Below are 14195 nucleotides of genomic sequence, written 5' to 3'. Positions count from 1 at the left end.
TTTTATATTACGAAATTTTTAAGCTCTAAGACTTTAAATAATTTTACTGTATGTTATGATATTTTAAATAATGAGTTATGTCATATTTTTAAAATTTACATATATGTATTTTGTATTTAAAAAATATAAGAAAAAAGAAAGAAAAAAAATTTGCAGGTAACCCGCATACCCACCCGCTCACCCGAGGGCGGGTATGGGTAATGATGTTGGCTACCCAAAAATTTACGAATAAATTTTACCTATGCCCAAGTAATCCACGGGTACAATGATCCGCCCGCGGGTTACCCAACCTATCTGTTTGCCAGGTCTACTTAAAGTATACAGACACAGCGCCCACGGGTCTCGATTGTGATTCGATTCAATCAGTCTCATACTATTTTGAACATAACTCGACCCAACTCAGTCTCACGCTATTTCGAACATCACTCGACACACACATGACTTCCTGCCACAGGCAGAATGTTAGCTTATTTAAACCAACAACATACGGTGTTATAAATAAAGATAAATCAGAAGCGGCGCATGTTAGCACGGGCGTGGCGGCCTACGCTAACATGCGCCGCCAGCTCACCTTGGCGACAGCACGAATCACGGTGTCCGCGGGGCCCCACGTGGCCTGACGGATTCGGCGCACGTTAGTGATTGGCTAACGTGCGCCGCAACGTCCATACGGAATGGTCGTTGTTGGCGCGTTGTAGCAGGAGTTTCATGGCTTGTCCCTGCGCTATTCCAATATTGCAATTTGGTCCTCTATATATATATATATATATATATATATATATATATATATATATATATTGGGAGTAGGACTTGTATGCTATTAGGAATACGAAGGCCTCCGTATTTCTAAACTGTTTCCGATGATAGGACTTTCGAAACAACGATCGACTCCAATAGACTTGATTTAGCTTATTTGAAAGATTTTGAAATTACTTTTTTGCGGATTTTCAATATCATTAACCTAATGATCGAAATGATTCAAAATCCATAATTTTTAATGGTTGATATCTGCCGTTTTCAAGTTTAACGGTATACAAGTATTCAAATCAGATAGAATTTTGATAGAAAATTTTTATACTATCTATAATAAAATCAATATTTCTGATCGAAAATTTTAGTGTTACATCATAACATTTTATGAGATTTTTATTTTCAATTTTGAGTCCTTTCGATCACCAGGTAAATAATATTAAAAAATTATAAAATTTGTTTTTTGGATAGTTCAAATATACTAAATCAAGTCTGACGGAGCCGATCAGAAAGTTACATAATTGAAAACGATTTAACAGTCAATATAGAGACCTCTATACTCCTAATAACACACAAGACCTACGCCATATATTGGTTTAAATAGTAGAGCTCTATTTTATACATATTAGACTTTAAGTCTCAAATTATTAAAAAGTTTAATTACGAAAATTGACATTTATTTTCCTCTTTTGTAAAATGCACTAGTTTTCTTAATGATTTATGAACCAAAATGTAAATGAAAGTATAGGTGTTAATTAATTCATAAACGTAATTATTTAAAAGTGTCGCATAAATTTATTACCACGTCAACATTTTATAAGAACAGTATTGTATTCTTGAGGATGACCAGTGATTTTCTTATCATTCAGTCTTTTATTAATTTGATTGGTCTGGTAAAAATTTCGTGCGGAAAATATCTGTTACAGAGAAGACTTTTCTACCGTCGGAAGCTGAGCGCGGGGCCAGGGTCGTACCCTCCGCGGTGCGCGTCCAAGTGCAGCGACTGCACCCCGTGCAGTCCCGTGCATGTGCCGGTGCCGCCGGGCACGCCGGTCATCGCCGAGTACTACCCGGAGGCGTGGCGGTGCAAATGCGGCAACAAGCTCTACATGCCCTAACGCTGGTGCGCCCTGCGGTAAGCTTACCCTTTCGGAGTCGGGTACATTAATAATGTGCGAATAGTTAAAAGTAGGAATAATTTCATAGATGCCCTTCTAGAAACTATTAATTTCATCCATATCTTTCTAAAATTAATAATATCACAAATACCCTCCAATATGTTTAAAATTATCATAAATACCCCTCATTAGTTAAAATCCGTTAAGTCCCATCTGAAAAGGAGTTAAATTTTGAAAATACCATTTTACCCTTTATTTCTTATTAATAGTAGAAATACTAATAGGTATTTCAAGATATTTTTTGTAAATCTAAATTTGAGTATTTAATATATACATATTAAATTAAATTATTAATATATATTAATTATTAAAAAATATATAAAAATTATATTTTATATATAGTATGTTTTTATCTGATTTTGTTTTTGTTTTTAGTTTTGGATTTCGGTTCAGGTTCAGTAGTAATAGTAATTTTGAAATAAATTATAGATTTTATTTTTTTTCCTATTTAAGCAAAAGTAAATCACATAACTATATGCAAGCATTGTTCTGTCGATTGAAACAAAAAGAGAGTTTTGTTCAAAAGCTAAAATATATTATATTTTAGTTTTTTAATGCGTTTAATGCAGATAAAATTATCAAGAATATTTTGATTAAAAAAAAATTTTAAGCTTTCAACATTAAAGAAATATCGGATAATTCCTTAACATTATTTTCATTTAAATTTTTATATATAATTATTTATTCGATAAAATATAAATAGAGCCACTAGATTTGGTAAAATTATCAAAAAAACTAAAAACTTCTCATTTTTTCATACACTGAAATTAGTTAATTTTTTAAAAAACTAAAAGCTAATGGGATATCAACTAAAAAAATGAAAGTTGAGAGAGCTGTTTCAAAATGGCATATAGTTGAGGGGGTCTCCATACACTTTAACTTAAGAAAAATTTGAGGGTAAATAAATCATTTTAAAATTTAACCCATCTTTAACAATTTAATAACTATGGTAAAGCTAACATAACTAACAGTAGGGATATTGATGATAATTTTCTGTGTTTACAAAGATATGGGTGATATTTTAAACTTTATAAGGATATCTATGATATTTTAGACTTTGGGAGGGGTATCCATGAAATTGCCCCTTAAAAGTACTACCCTAATATTGCGATTTGGTCCTTGTATTTTTCGGGCAAAAGTTGTAGAGATCTCCTCAACTAGAGGCCATTTTGAACTATGTTCCTAGATTTTAAAATAAAAAGTTATACTCATTTAGGTACTGATATATGATAACTTATGTAAAAGTTCAGCAACTGAAGTGTTTAAGTAAAAAGTGCAGGAGCTGCGACGCATGCAAAGAAGGGGATATAATTATATAGTGCAAGGGCCATCATATATGCATGTAACCTCATTCTTGGACTACAATTCTTGCACCCGGTGAGATGGAGAGCTCAAACATGTAACATGGACAGTCCCTACCATGAGGATAATTGGATGGGATTAATTTATACATGTTTATATGAGTGTATATAGTATTTTGACTTATGAGAAAATTTTCCTAGTTAGTGCTAATATATATATATATATATATATATATATATATATATATATATATGTGTGTGTGTGTGTGTGTGTGTGTGTGTGTGTGTGTGTAATTGTCTATACAATGTTCAGTAGCTCTGATGGTCCATGGTTTTCTTTCTTTTCTCTTTTTATTTTTATTTTTTTGAAAAAGAAGAAGAGGAACACACGCATGCATGGATGATTTCTTCTGGCTAAATTGGACTTTTGATCGTCAAATTTTAACTTGTTCTACGTAATTTCTGGCCTAAGCTTTCCTACATGTTATAATCAAGTCCCATAATATTATTATATTCATTGAAAAAATGATTAAGATGCTACATCATTGTCAAATTAATTAGTGAGGCATCATTATTTAATCGACTAATTAGATTGTGGGATTTGACTGTGTAACATTCTAGAATATCCGAACTAAAAATTATAATAAATTAAAAATTTGAGGATCAAAAGTATCACCCTCCTTATGGTCTCTGGGCCAAAATTGTACTTCAGCCATTTCTTCTTTTAAAGGTATGTCTTAATCATGGACCAGTTGCTTGATAAAAGATAAGCTTTATATGTAAAGTGAATCTCAAAAAGTAATGAATAGATTAGAGCAATGCTATTTATACACCTTAAAATGTTATATATCATGTATTTCACCCGTCTAATAATGGATGGGATTGTTTTATTAGTCATATCATATAACAAATAAAATAATTTTAGTTATTGAATAAGTGGGTGTATTACATTATACGCTCGAAAATGGAGGATACACACTGACATTGGATATGCACTATAATAGAATTAGACTATAGAGACACATATTTGGGACACTTTTATGTAAGTGTTCAATTTATGCCAAAATTTTAAAAAAATCTACTAATGCCTAAATATAAAGTCCAATCCAACCAAAAATAAAAGATTACTCTACTCAACCCACCCCACCCAGCCTATTCGGCCCGATTACAAATAGAAAAGAAAAAGAAAAGAAAAATCGATTACCATTTCCCCTTCTCCCCTCACTCAATCGACTGAAATCCTAGACGAAGATCCCTTCCTCTCGTCCTCCTCCGCCTCCGCAGCCAACGAGGTAGAGTTCCGACGGCTGCTAAATACTTAAAAAAATATTGATAAATTAGCAACACTTTTTTAGGTTATAGCGACACTCTTTAACTGTCACTATATACCTAGCTGCCACTACATATAGCAACACTTTTTAAAAGTATCGGTAATTTAGCCAGCAATATTTTTTTTATCTGTATCGATATTTAAAAGTATCGCTATAGACTGTTTTTGTTGTAGTGATGCTTTTGTGCATGCATGATATGTCTATGGTTGTACACTAGGACTTATTAATAATAAAAACTAAAAGAGTTGTTTTAAGAAGTTTTTCAAAGCTAGCTAGGCACATGTTAATTAATCTTTGTATGTTTTAATGTTTAGATCTTAAAAATACATCTTTTGATATTAATAGTATTTCACCAACTGTAGGTAAGTATTAAAATATCTATACTTTGTCACTATTATTTAGAGCAGTTGATTCGTTCTCGGTAATGTAAGAATTTGGAACTCGTTTGTATTTCACCTCAAGCAAGAAGTATATGGCACAATATTGATCATTTTATCTCTCTCTCTCTCTCGCACGCGCACGCTGTGGTTAGGGATGCAAATGGATCCGGGGTGGTGGAGCTTCCGCTCCGATCCGCCCCGCCCCGAATGGGACAGTAAACGGAAGGAAATAAACGAATTCGGGGCAGGAAACGGAGCAATTTTTATGATCCGTGGCGGATTCGGGGCAGAAAACAGAAAAATTTTTGATCCGCTCCGAATCCGCCCCGNCGAATGGGACAGTAAACGGAAGGAAATAAACGAATTCGGGGCAGGAAACGGAGCAATTTTTATGATCCGTGGCGGATTCGGGGCAGAAAACAGAAACCGAATCCGCCCCGCCATGATCCGTCCCGAATGTATGTCTTTAAAATTTTTCCATATGTATGTATTTAAAATTTTTAAATTTTATTGCGAGTTGTGTTTGATATTTTTGATTTTTATAGTTGATATTATTAATTATATATAACTTCATAATATTATCAATTAATATTAAACATTTTGTTGATTTATATTTATAAAATATTAATAATATTATAATTTATAAAACAAATACTATTTGGCAGGGCATATTCGGGGCGCCGGCGGAAGGTGGGTTATAAGGCGGGACGGATTATGGGATAACTATTTTCAATCCGTCACGGATTCGAGACCGGACGGGAGGCGGGGGGGATTTTTTTGTAGTGAGGGCAGAAGGCAGGGCGGGGCTCCCACCCCCAGATCCGCCCTATTTGCATCCCTAGCTGTGGTTTTCTCTTAAGGCAAAATGTGAAAGTTTAGAGTTCACCGAAGGGGTTTTTTTTTTTTTCGGCCTTAATTCGAAGCTCAAACATTTTCTTCGTGAACTGCTTGGCTTTTATTTCGTGAGTAAATAAGCTACTTCCGAACCAAGTTTACTGTATAAAGAAATAGCGGTGATATTAACAGAATTACTATAAGTTCAAATTAATGTATTCAATTGCATTAGAGAATAATGATAATAACACTACAGTTAATTAAAGCCAAAGGATACATATATATATATATATATACATATATATATATATATATATATATATATATATATGAGGTGAGTATAATAATGAATAATTGAAAACATGTAGCCATGAACAATGTGAAGCAGAGCAGTGGACAGATCAGGCTTTTCTGAATGAACAGCAAACATGTTTTTGGAAGGATATTTGTGTCCCCAGCAACTGTGTTTCTGGGGTCGAGAGAGAGAGAGAGAGAGAGAGAGAGAGAGAGAGAGAGAGAGAGTACCCTGCTAAAGCATGTGACACTGTCACACTTTAATTTAATTCCTCTATGAAATAATCTCCTAAAAAGAGATAACTCTTAGTCCTCATGAATTATGGTGTGTAGATAATTAGGATAATGATCTTGCACTTTCCACAACCATCCAAAGGGGTTGTTTAAGTGTCAATAATCAAAATGTGCTGTTCATTGACTGAGTTATGTTAATAAGACAAAGAGAGAGATATGATATTAATAACTTTTTGTTTTTATTAACCACATATCAAATTTAATCTCTTTTATTTGTTAGCTTTCTCGCTTAATTACAGAGCATTAATTATGGTCGAATTTCTCGAAGAAAAACGAAAAACTCTATTTTTTTTTTTTTACAATGAGTTAATTAATTAGTATGTGAAGAACGTCGCTAATATGTACTTAAAACAAGCCTAATCAATTATAACTTTGAAGGAACTAGTAGGCACTTAATTAATTATCTAAATAGCCCAATTATATTTATTTAAGGGATATTGATTAAGTTAAAATTAACATGATTTGTAATATAACATTGTGTAACTTAGCTCATGAGTCAATGACCACATTTGTCACATAGTGTCAGGGTGCACCTGATCATTGTCTTGATGCTTGCTAATATATAGTACGAGCCCACCACAAGAAGCATTTAATTGGTACAAAATACACTTAATTAAAGAACCCAAAAAAAAAAAAAAATTGCTACATATTTAAAATACAAGTTCAGATCTAGAAAAAGGAGAAGAAAATAGTAATAAGCAGTAAAAGAGTGAGACAAAAATAAATTAACACTATGAAAATATTATTTTTCCCTCTCGCTTTTGTTTTGATTTGTTTTATCCAAAGAATACAACAAAAAATCATCTTTTATTTTTTGTTTTCTCTCTTTTTTTCTTTCATTCTATTTTCTAACACTCATTGCTTCTTCATTCTAAAAACTGGCCCATATTGGGCCCATTTTAGGCCCATGTTTGTCGATACAACCTAGACCGGGCTAGGGCCCGTTTTCCAACTCTTTTTAGGGGATTATTTAACACTTTTTTGTTCTACAATTTTACCTATTAAGACTTAAAATGAAAATCGAAATGAAATTTTGTGCGTCCAAAGTAAGAAATAATTATTCCAATTTTCATTCCACGCTTACAACTTTTCCAACCAAACGTGCCCTACGTACGCAGCGTCTTACAGTCGGCTAAACTAATAGTAAGAAACACGTCTATAATTTCTTATTCTCGTATTCTATTTTGTGGAAAAGTATAAATTTATTCCTTATCATAAGAACCTACTCTCCTTTCCGTATTGTCTACATATAAATTGCGAAATCTGAGCTGTGATTAATAAGTTGGGTTTTTCCGCTAAAGTCATTAAGAAAAGACAAATTGCAATTAGATGGTTATCTATAGATCTAATCTTTTAAAACCCTACCTTCACATGCATCTTATCCTAACAATCCAAAAAGGCTACTAATTCCAATTATTAATATTTTGTGTAATCAACTTTGATCATATTATAATGCCTTACCCTTAAACAAATCCTTCATTATAACACCCCTATAATATTGTATATTATTATATGGATTACATAGTCCATGACCCCTTTGGGAAGGAATGGTTTTTCAAATGTTACCAACCATGTTTCTGGTTATCCAATTTGCATGATACACTACAACAGAATTAGATTATAGGGACACATGTTTGGAACACTTTTGAGTAAGTGTTCCATTTATGGTAAAACTTAAAAACACATCTACTAATGCCTAAATATAAAGCCCAATCCAACCAAAAATAAAAGATTACTCTACTCAACCCACCACACCCAGTCCATTTGGCTCGATTACAAACAAAAAAGAAAAAAAAAAGAAAAATCAATTACCATCTTTTCTTCTCTCTTCACTCAATCCACTGAAATTCTAGACGAAGAGCCTTTACTGTCGTCCTCCTCCGCTACCGCAGCCAACGAGATAGAGTTTCGGCGATTGCTAAATGCTTAAATAAGTGTTGAAAAATTAGCAGCACTCTTTTAGGTTATAGCGACACTCTTTAACTGTCACTATATACCTAACGACCCCACATATAGTAACACTTTTTAAAAGTGTTGGTAATTTTAGCTAGCAGCACTTTTTTAACATGTACCTATATTTAAAAGTGTCGCTATAGACCGTTTTTTTTGTAGTAATAATGCATCTCAAGTAAAATATTACCTATGGCTATTAAATATTTAAACAAAATTTTGTCCTTAAATAAAGTGGACATCTAGTGTGGTGTTGAACTTATCCCAAATTAGAAAGAAGTTCCCAATGTTTAGAGCCTTTGGATCCTTTTTTTTTTTTAAAAAAAAAAAATCATAGTGTCCTTGTGTAAGGCTAAATATGTGCTTATGTACTTAACTACAACAACTCTTATCATTGGGACATTAGAAAGGATATATATTCCTGAAGTATATATATATAATTTTTGATAAGCAAATTAATAATTTGTCAATATTTATTGAGAGGCTCAAATATGTTTACATGACCACCACTCAAAAACACTACATATATCCTTGGATGTAACAGTGACATAAAATTTGGAGATCCTTTTAGACCACAACATCATGAAAGCTATAATTAGGTTAATTTGGTTTACTATCATGGCATCAAAATTTCCCAATGCCTCCATAGGATATCTCAATCACATGAGATGTTAATTGATGTACATATACATGAACAATAATGAAGGACAAATGATGATGATGATGATGCAAGAGGTGCCTTATCTAGATTGGCCTTGCCTTGTTAGAAAACATGCTTGTAATGTTTTTTTTTTTTTTTGAGAGAGAGAGAAAGGTAGCATGCTAGCTATTTCATTTATTAGATAAATAAATTTAGCTACGTAAAGTGAGACAGTTAAGATCTCAGAAAAGGCGAAAAATCAAAGGAAAAAAGAACAAAAAAAAAAAATCAGAGTAAAAATAGAAATAAGCGTCAAAACAAAAAGTATAACAAACGTCGACATCATCGAGCTCTACAAAAATCGGTCCACTCCTTCGCCAGCACTCCAATACGCTGAGCGGTTGTGTATTATAATATAACTCTGTTTGTGTACATTGGTGGTGGTGGACCTGGTGGTGGTGGTGGTGGTTGTAATAATAATAATAATAATAATGATAATGAGACCTACTTAAATGGCCTTTTCTCAAATCTCAATCTTATCCATGTTACATCTCGAGTTGAGCTATTTAAATTAAACAAAGATGCAAGCTTGAAGAAAATATAAGGCTGAACTTGAATTAAACAAAAGAAAATTAAACAAAACAAAAAATCCAATGAGTTTCAAATTTTACAACCTCCTACTGATAACACGTGGAATAACCAAATTAATACTAAAATCTTTAGCTACTAAAGAAAATGATGCTTAAATATTATTATATTCAACACTGGCAGAAGATATAATAAGAGATTTTTTTTCTTAAAAGTTTTCTTTAATTTTTCTTTCTTTTTATTATGTTAACCCCAGTAAACATTCAAAATTTTAAATGAATCCTCTCTATTTTTAAAAAAAATATATTTAAGTTTTTTCCATTCAGCTTAGAAAAAAGTGGTTCCAAATTTTGGGTTTTATGCAGAGGTGTCCATACGTCTCAATCACTAGATTTTGGAGTATATATATAATAATATATATATTTTTAAATTTCCAACCTTTTTTTGACCTTAATAAAATTTTCTTGATAGATATGCTTCCACATAATTGCAATCACAGTGACGCGGCAACGCTATCGTGTGTTTCCAGATTCTTCGGACCAAAATATTTTATTCAATTTCTTAAAATAATTTTTTTTTCTCCGCAACTTGTACGAAAATTTTTTGTAATACATTTTAAATAATTTATGCATATAATTTACAGTAATCAATCTAATTACCAACACACAAATAATTTTTAGCGAAATATAATTTGCAGAGAGCTGTCGCACAAGCTAAGTTAGAATAAAAATTTAATGGGGCAACCTGTAATGTGAAACCACCTCACCTGTCATCCGTAACGTGAATGACACGAATTTTAAATCACATGAAATGGTAGATGGAACGGTCTGGCGTCCGCGGCCATTTCACCGCCAAATTTTGAGCCACGTGTTTTGCGAGCCCGGTGCAGGCAGAAAATTTTCTTTCGAACAGCATCGCTTTCTCTCGGGCGAAACACGCGCGGCTTCTCGGATAAACGCACATGTACGATTCCAGTAGCTTCTAGGGGCGGCGGTAACTCGTTTGAAACGTGTCACTCCACGTTTGGTTCCACGTGGCGGCCCGTCTCGCACGTTCTTGGCGGCTTCCGAGACCAAAAAAAAAAAAAAAAAAAAAAAAAAAAAAAAAAAAGGAAAACTTCAAATAAATCAGTAACTTCACGGTTTCTTATTTTAGTATTCTGTGATCTAAACTGTATCGAGTTAGTATGTTCTGGTTTTATTTTTATCTTTTCATCAACTTTTCTGTTGATATTTTGTTAAATTATATGCAAAAAACTTCAGATACTCTACTTAGATTTATCGAATATTCACTTTAGTACTTTTTAGTTTTAATTTCGTTACTGATTTAATAAAAAAAAATTAGTGAAATCGATAATAAAATTATAAAAATGAAATCACAAGACACTAAATTGATACACTTTAAACCACAGGGTACTAAAGTGAGAAAGTATCTAACTACAGCAGTTTAAACTACGCCCAAATTGACCGCAGTTCCAACTGCAGCAGTTGAAGAGAGTAACTTTAAATAAAAGATATACCTACTTCCTTAATTATTTTTTAAATAAAAAATATTTTTTGCATATTGAAGGTAATCTCACAATTATATACATAAAATGATAAAATTTTAAAAATTATTTTTCAACTATATACCACCAAACAAATTATTTATAGCAGAAATGCTTTCTACTACATCCAACTAAACAAGATGCATCTAATTGCAACTGCTGTATTTCTAACCACATGCATCTCCAACTACAATATAATTGTAATTTTTTAAGTGAGTATTTTTCCTTTGAATTATGTACTTGTAACTCAATAAACTATAATACACACTCATTAATTCCATTAATTAAATGAGCTAAGTAACAGCTGCTTAATTTCCTAGAAAGTCCCTGGTCGTAACCCACAAAGAATAAGCCTCATACTTGTCTCAAATTACGGAATAACCAGTGGTATCTTCGAAGAACAATGCCACCCACATATCTATATCTATAATTAGGGCATAAATTTTACACCATAATTAACCAAAAGACTATTACTAACTCACTAATCTTATTAATATTTCTAATACTAAAATTTTGAAAAACGTTTTTAAACATTAAATTGATATATATATATATATATAGCATTTTTTTTTCTATTGAATAATTTATTTGTGCATAGAGACAGCAAGATTCCTGCACCCTCAAATTTTGACTATTCATTTACTCTCACAAAAAACATTAAAAAAAATCTTTCATTCACTATAGATAACAATATTTTAATATTTTGTATTTAATAATATAATATTTTTGTTTATTTTTTTTTGTGTTGCTGCATCTGTTGTTTTTCTCCTTCAATAATATATATTGGACCGACCGTCCCTAGAGCAAGTAGCAAAGGGCTTGGTGGTTGGTATCCGAGACCCAAGTTTGAATTCTAGTTGATTCACATTTCCAGCTAAGTTTATTTCTAAATGAAATAAACGAAACGGGTAGCGTGCTACCTATCTCTCAAAAAAAAATAAAAATAATATATATTGGTTTTTTACAATTTTGCAGTTATTTTGCTTCTTGTTAATGTGCCTCTATAATAGTATATTAATTAAATAATTATTTTGTGTATAAATTTATTAATCTCGTAAATAATATTTCTAATATATGTACTTAACAATTTATTCAATCCTACACTTAATTGATAATGTCCACGTATACTCAGTACAAAACATGATCACTTAAACGACTCTTTTATTTATTTATTTTATTATTATTATTATTATTATTATTATTATTGTTATTATACTTTTTCTTATACATATATATAGTTTATTCAAGTTGCAGGCGTACAACTATCTAGAAATCCATCCAACACATCCAGCAAAAGGTAAAATTGTGACAACTCATGCTCTCAAATAATCCTATTCAAATCAAATGAGACCCCTTCAAACTGCTTATAATTCGCTCTAACTTGTTAGAATAATAATCCAAACTTAATTAAAATATAATTAGACATAAGTTTAAATTTTTACTCGATTATGGCTAAGATATGTAATTATCCAAAATAAAATTAGATTTATTATCTGTTATGATTTGAGAGCTATATATTGTTAGGCATGGGTTAATTAGATGAATATACCATAGTAGATGTAGCTGCATAGGTGTTGTCCAGAATGTAATTAATTATTTATATATTAATATAGTTATTTTCTTCCTCCTTTAATATTTTTTCTCCATATTATTTTGTACTATTTTAGATCCTGAATTATACAAATGGTATTAGAGCAAATCACGCTTCCAACATAACTATTTATTTATTTAACCATGGGTGACAAGTAGTACTAATAAGTAACCTATTAAGTAATTATGTACCTGAGGGTATACACGCATGCACTTAGATCCTATCAGGACATATGAATATCTCGTTCGGTATATTTTTTTTAATTATTTTTTAAAAAAAATTATAGTGTTTGATAGAACAAAGCACTACAACAAAAACGGCCTACAGCGAAACTTTTAAACGTAGGTACATGTCAAAAAAGTGCTGCTAGCTAAAATTACCGACACTTTTAAAAAGTGTTGCTATATGTGGGGTCGCTAGGTATATAGAGACAGTTAAAGAGTGTCGCTATAACCTAAAAGAGTGCTGCTAATTTATCCACACTTATTTAAGCATTTAGCAACCGCCGAAACTCTATCTCGTTGGCTGCGGTGGCGAAGGAGGACGACAGTAAAGGCTCTTCGTCTAGAATTTCAGTGGATTGAGTGAAGAGAGAAGAAAAGATGGTAATTGATTTTTCTTTTTTTTTTCTTTTCTGTTTGTAATCAGGCCAAATGAACTGGGTGTGGTGGGTTGAGTAGAGTAATCTTTTATATTTGGTTGGATTGGGCTTTATATTTAGGCATTAGTAGATGTGTTTTTAAGTTTTAGCATAAATGGGACACTTACTCAAAAGTGTCCCAAACATGTGTTCCTATAACCTAATTCTGTTGTAGTGAAGAGTGTAATCAGATATCTAGAATGGTATATCATATTTGATATCTAATATTTTTTTAGAATAAAATAAATTATTTTATAAGTAAAATATATTATTTTATCAAATTGTATATGTTAAGATTTTTTGGGAAATAAATTATTAAACTCCTCTAGCATGCAAGTCCGAGACAAAAAAATTTCATGTCGAATAAGTGATTGCTGGATAATTTTTTCCTGACATTAAAGCAACATCTTAGATGTGGTTTTGATCTCTCGGAGAGATAAACATGAATATGACTTGGTGAATATTCCTATTCTTTTACATTCCAAAAAAAAAAAAAAAAAACGAAGCATTTAACTTAATTTAACAAAATAGTAGAGTGTAAAATATTGATGAAGATAAATTTATATTTTAAAAAGAATAATTGAGACACGGTAGAAAATGTAGATTATTTGTTTTTTTTGTGGTTAATTTGGGCTACATAATTAAGCACAAAGTGCTGGGGCAATTTGGTAAAAAATATATATATATAAAGGGGAAAAAAATTTTTCAGTTTCGCTGTTTGTTTCGCCATAATAAAAATACAATCAAAACTTATAACTTTGGCCCACTCCAGGCCGAGGTTAATTATGGTGAAAAAAATTTAAAAAATAATAAAATAATACGAGTACTACTAGTTATATTTAAATATATTTAATTAGTTAAGTATTTATTTATTTTTT

The 14195-nt window shown here is 31.5% G+C and overlaps 1 long non-coding RNA gene across 1 annotated transcript in view; it reads left to right on the top strand.

Annotated features, from left to right (window-relative positions):
* The window catches only part of LOC109719192, a 4248-nt gene extending 827 nt beyond the window's left edge, over nucleotides 1-3421 (top strand). The window contains exons 2-3 of the long non-coding RNA XR_002218644.1: nucleotides 1677-1885; nucleotides 3203-3421. This is a non-coding gene — a long non-coding RNA (uncharacterized LOC109719192). The remainder of the gene's footprint in view (nucleotides 1-1676; nucleotides 1886-3202) is intronic.

This window comes from Ananas comosus, linkage group 13 (genome assembly GCF_001540865.1).
Source record: "Ananas comosus cultivar F153 linkage group 13, ASM154086v1, whole genome shotgun sequence".
Classification (NCBI taxonomy): Eukaryota; Viridiplantae; Streptophyta; class Magnoliopsida; order Poales; family Bromeliaceae; genus Ananas; species Ananas comosus.
The sequence above is the reverse complement of the archived record's forward strand: the minus strand, read 5'-3'. Positions and strand labels throughout refer to the sequence as shown.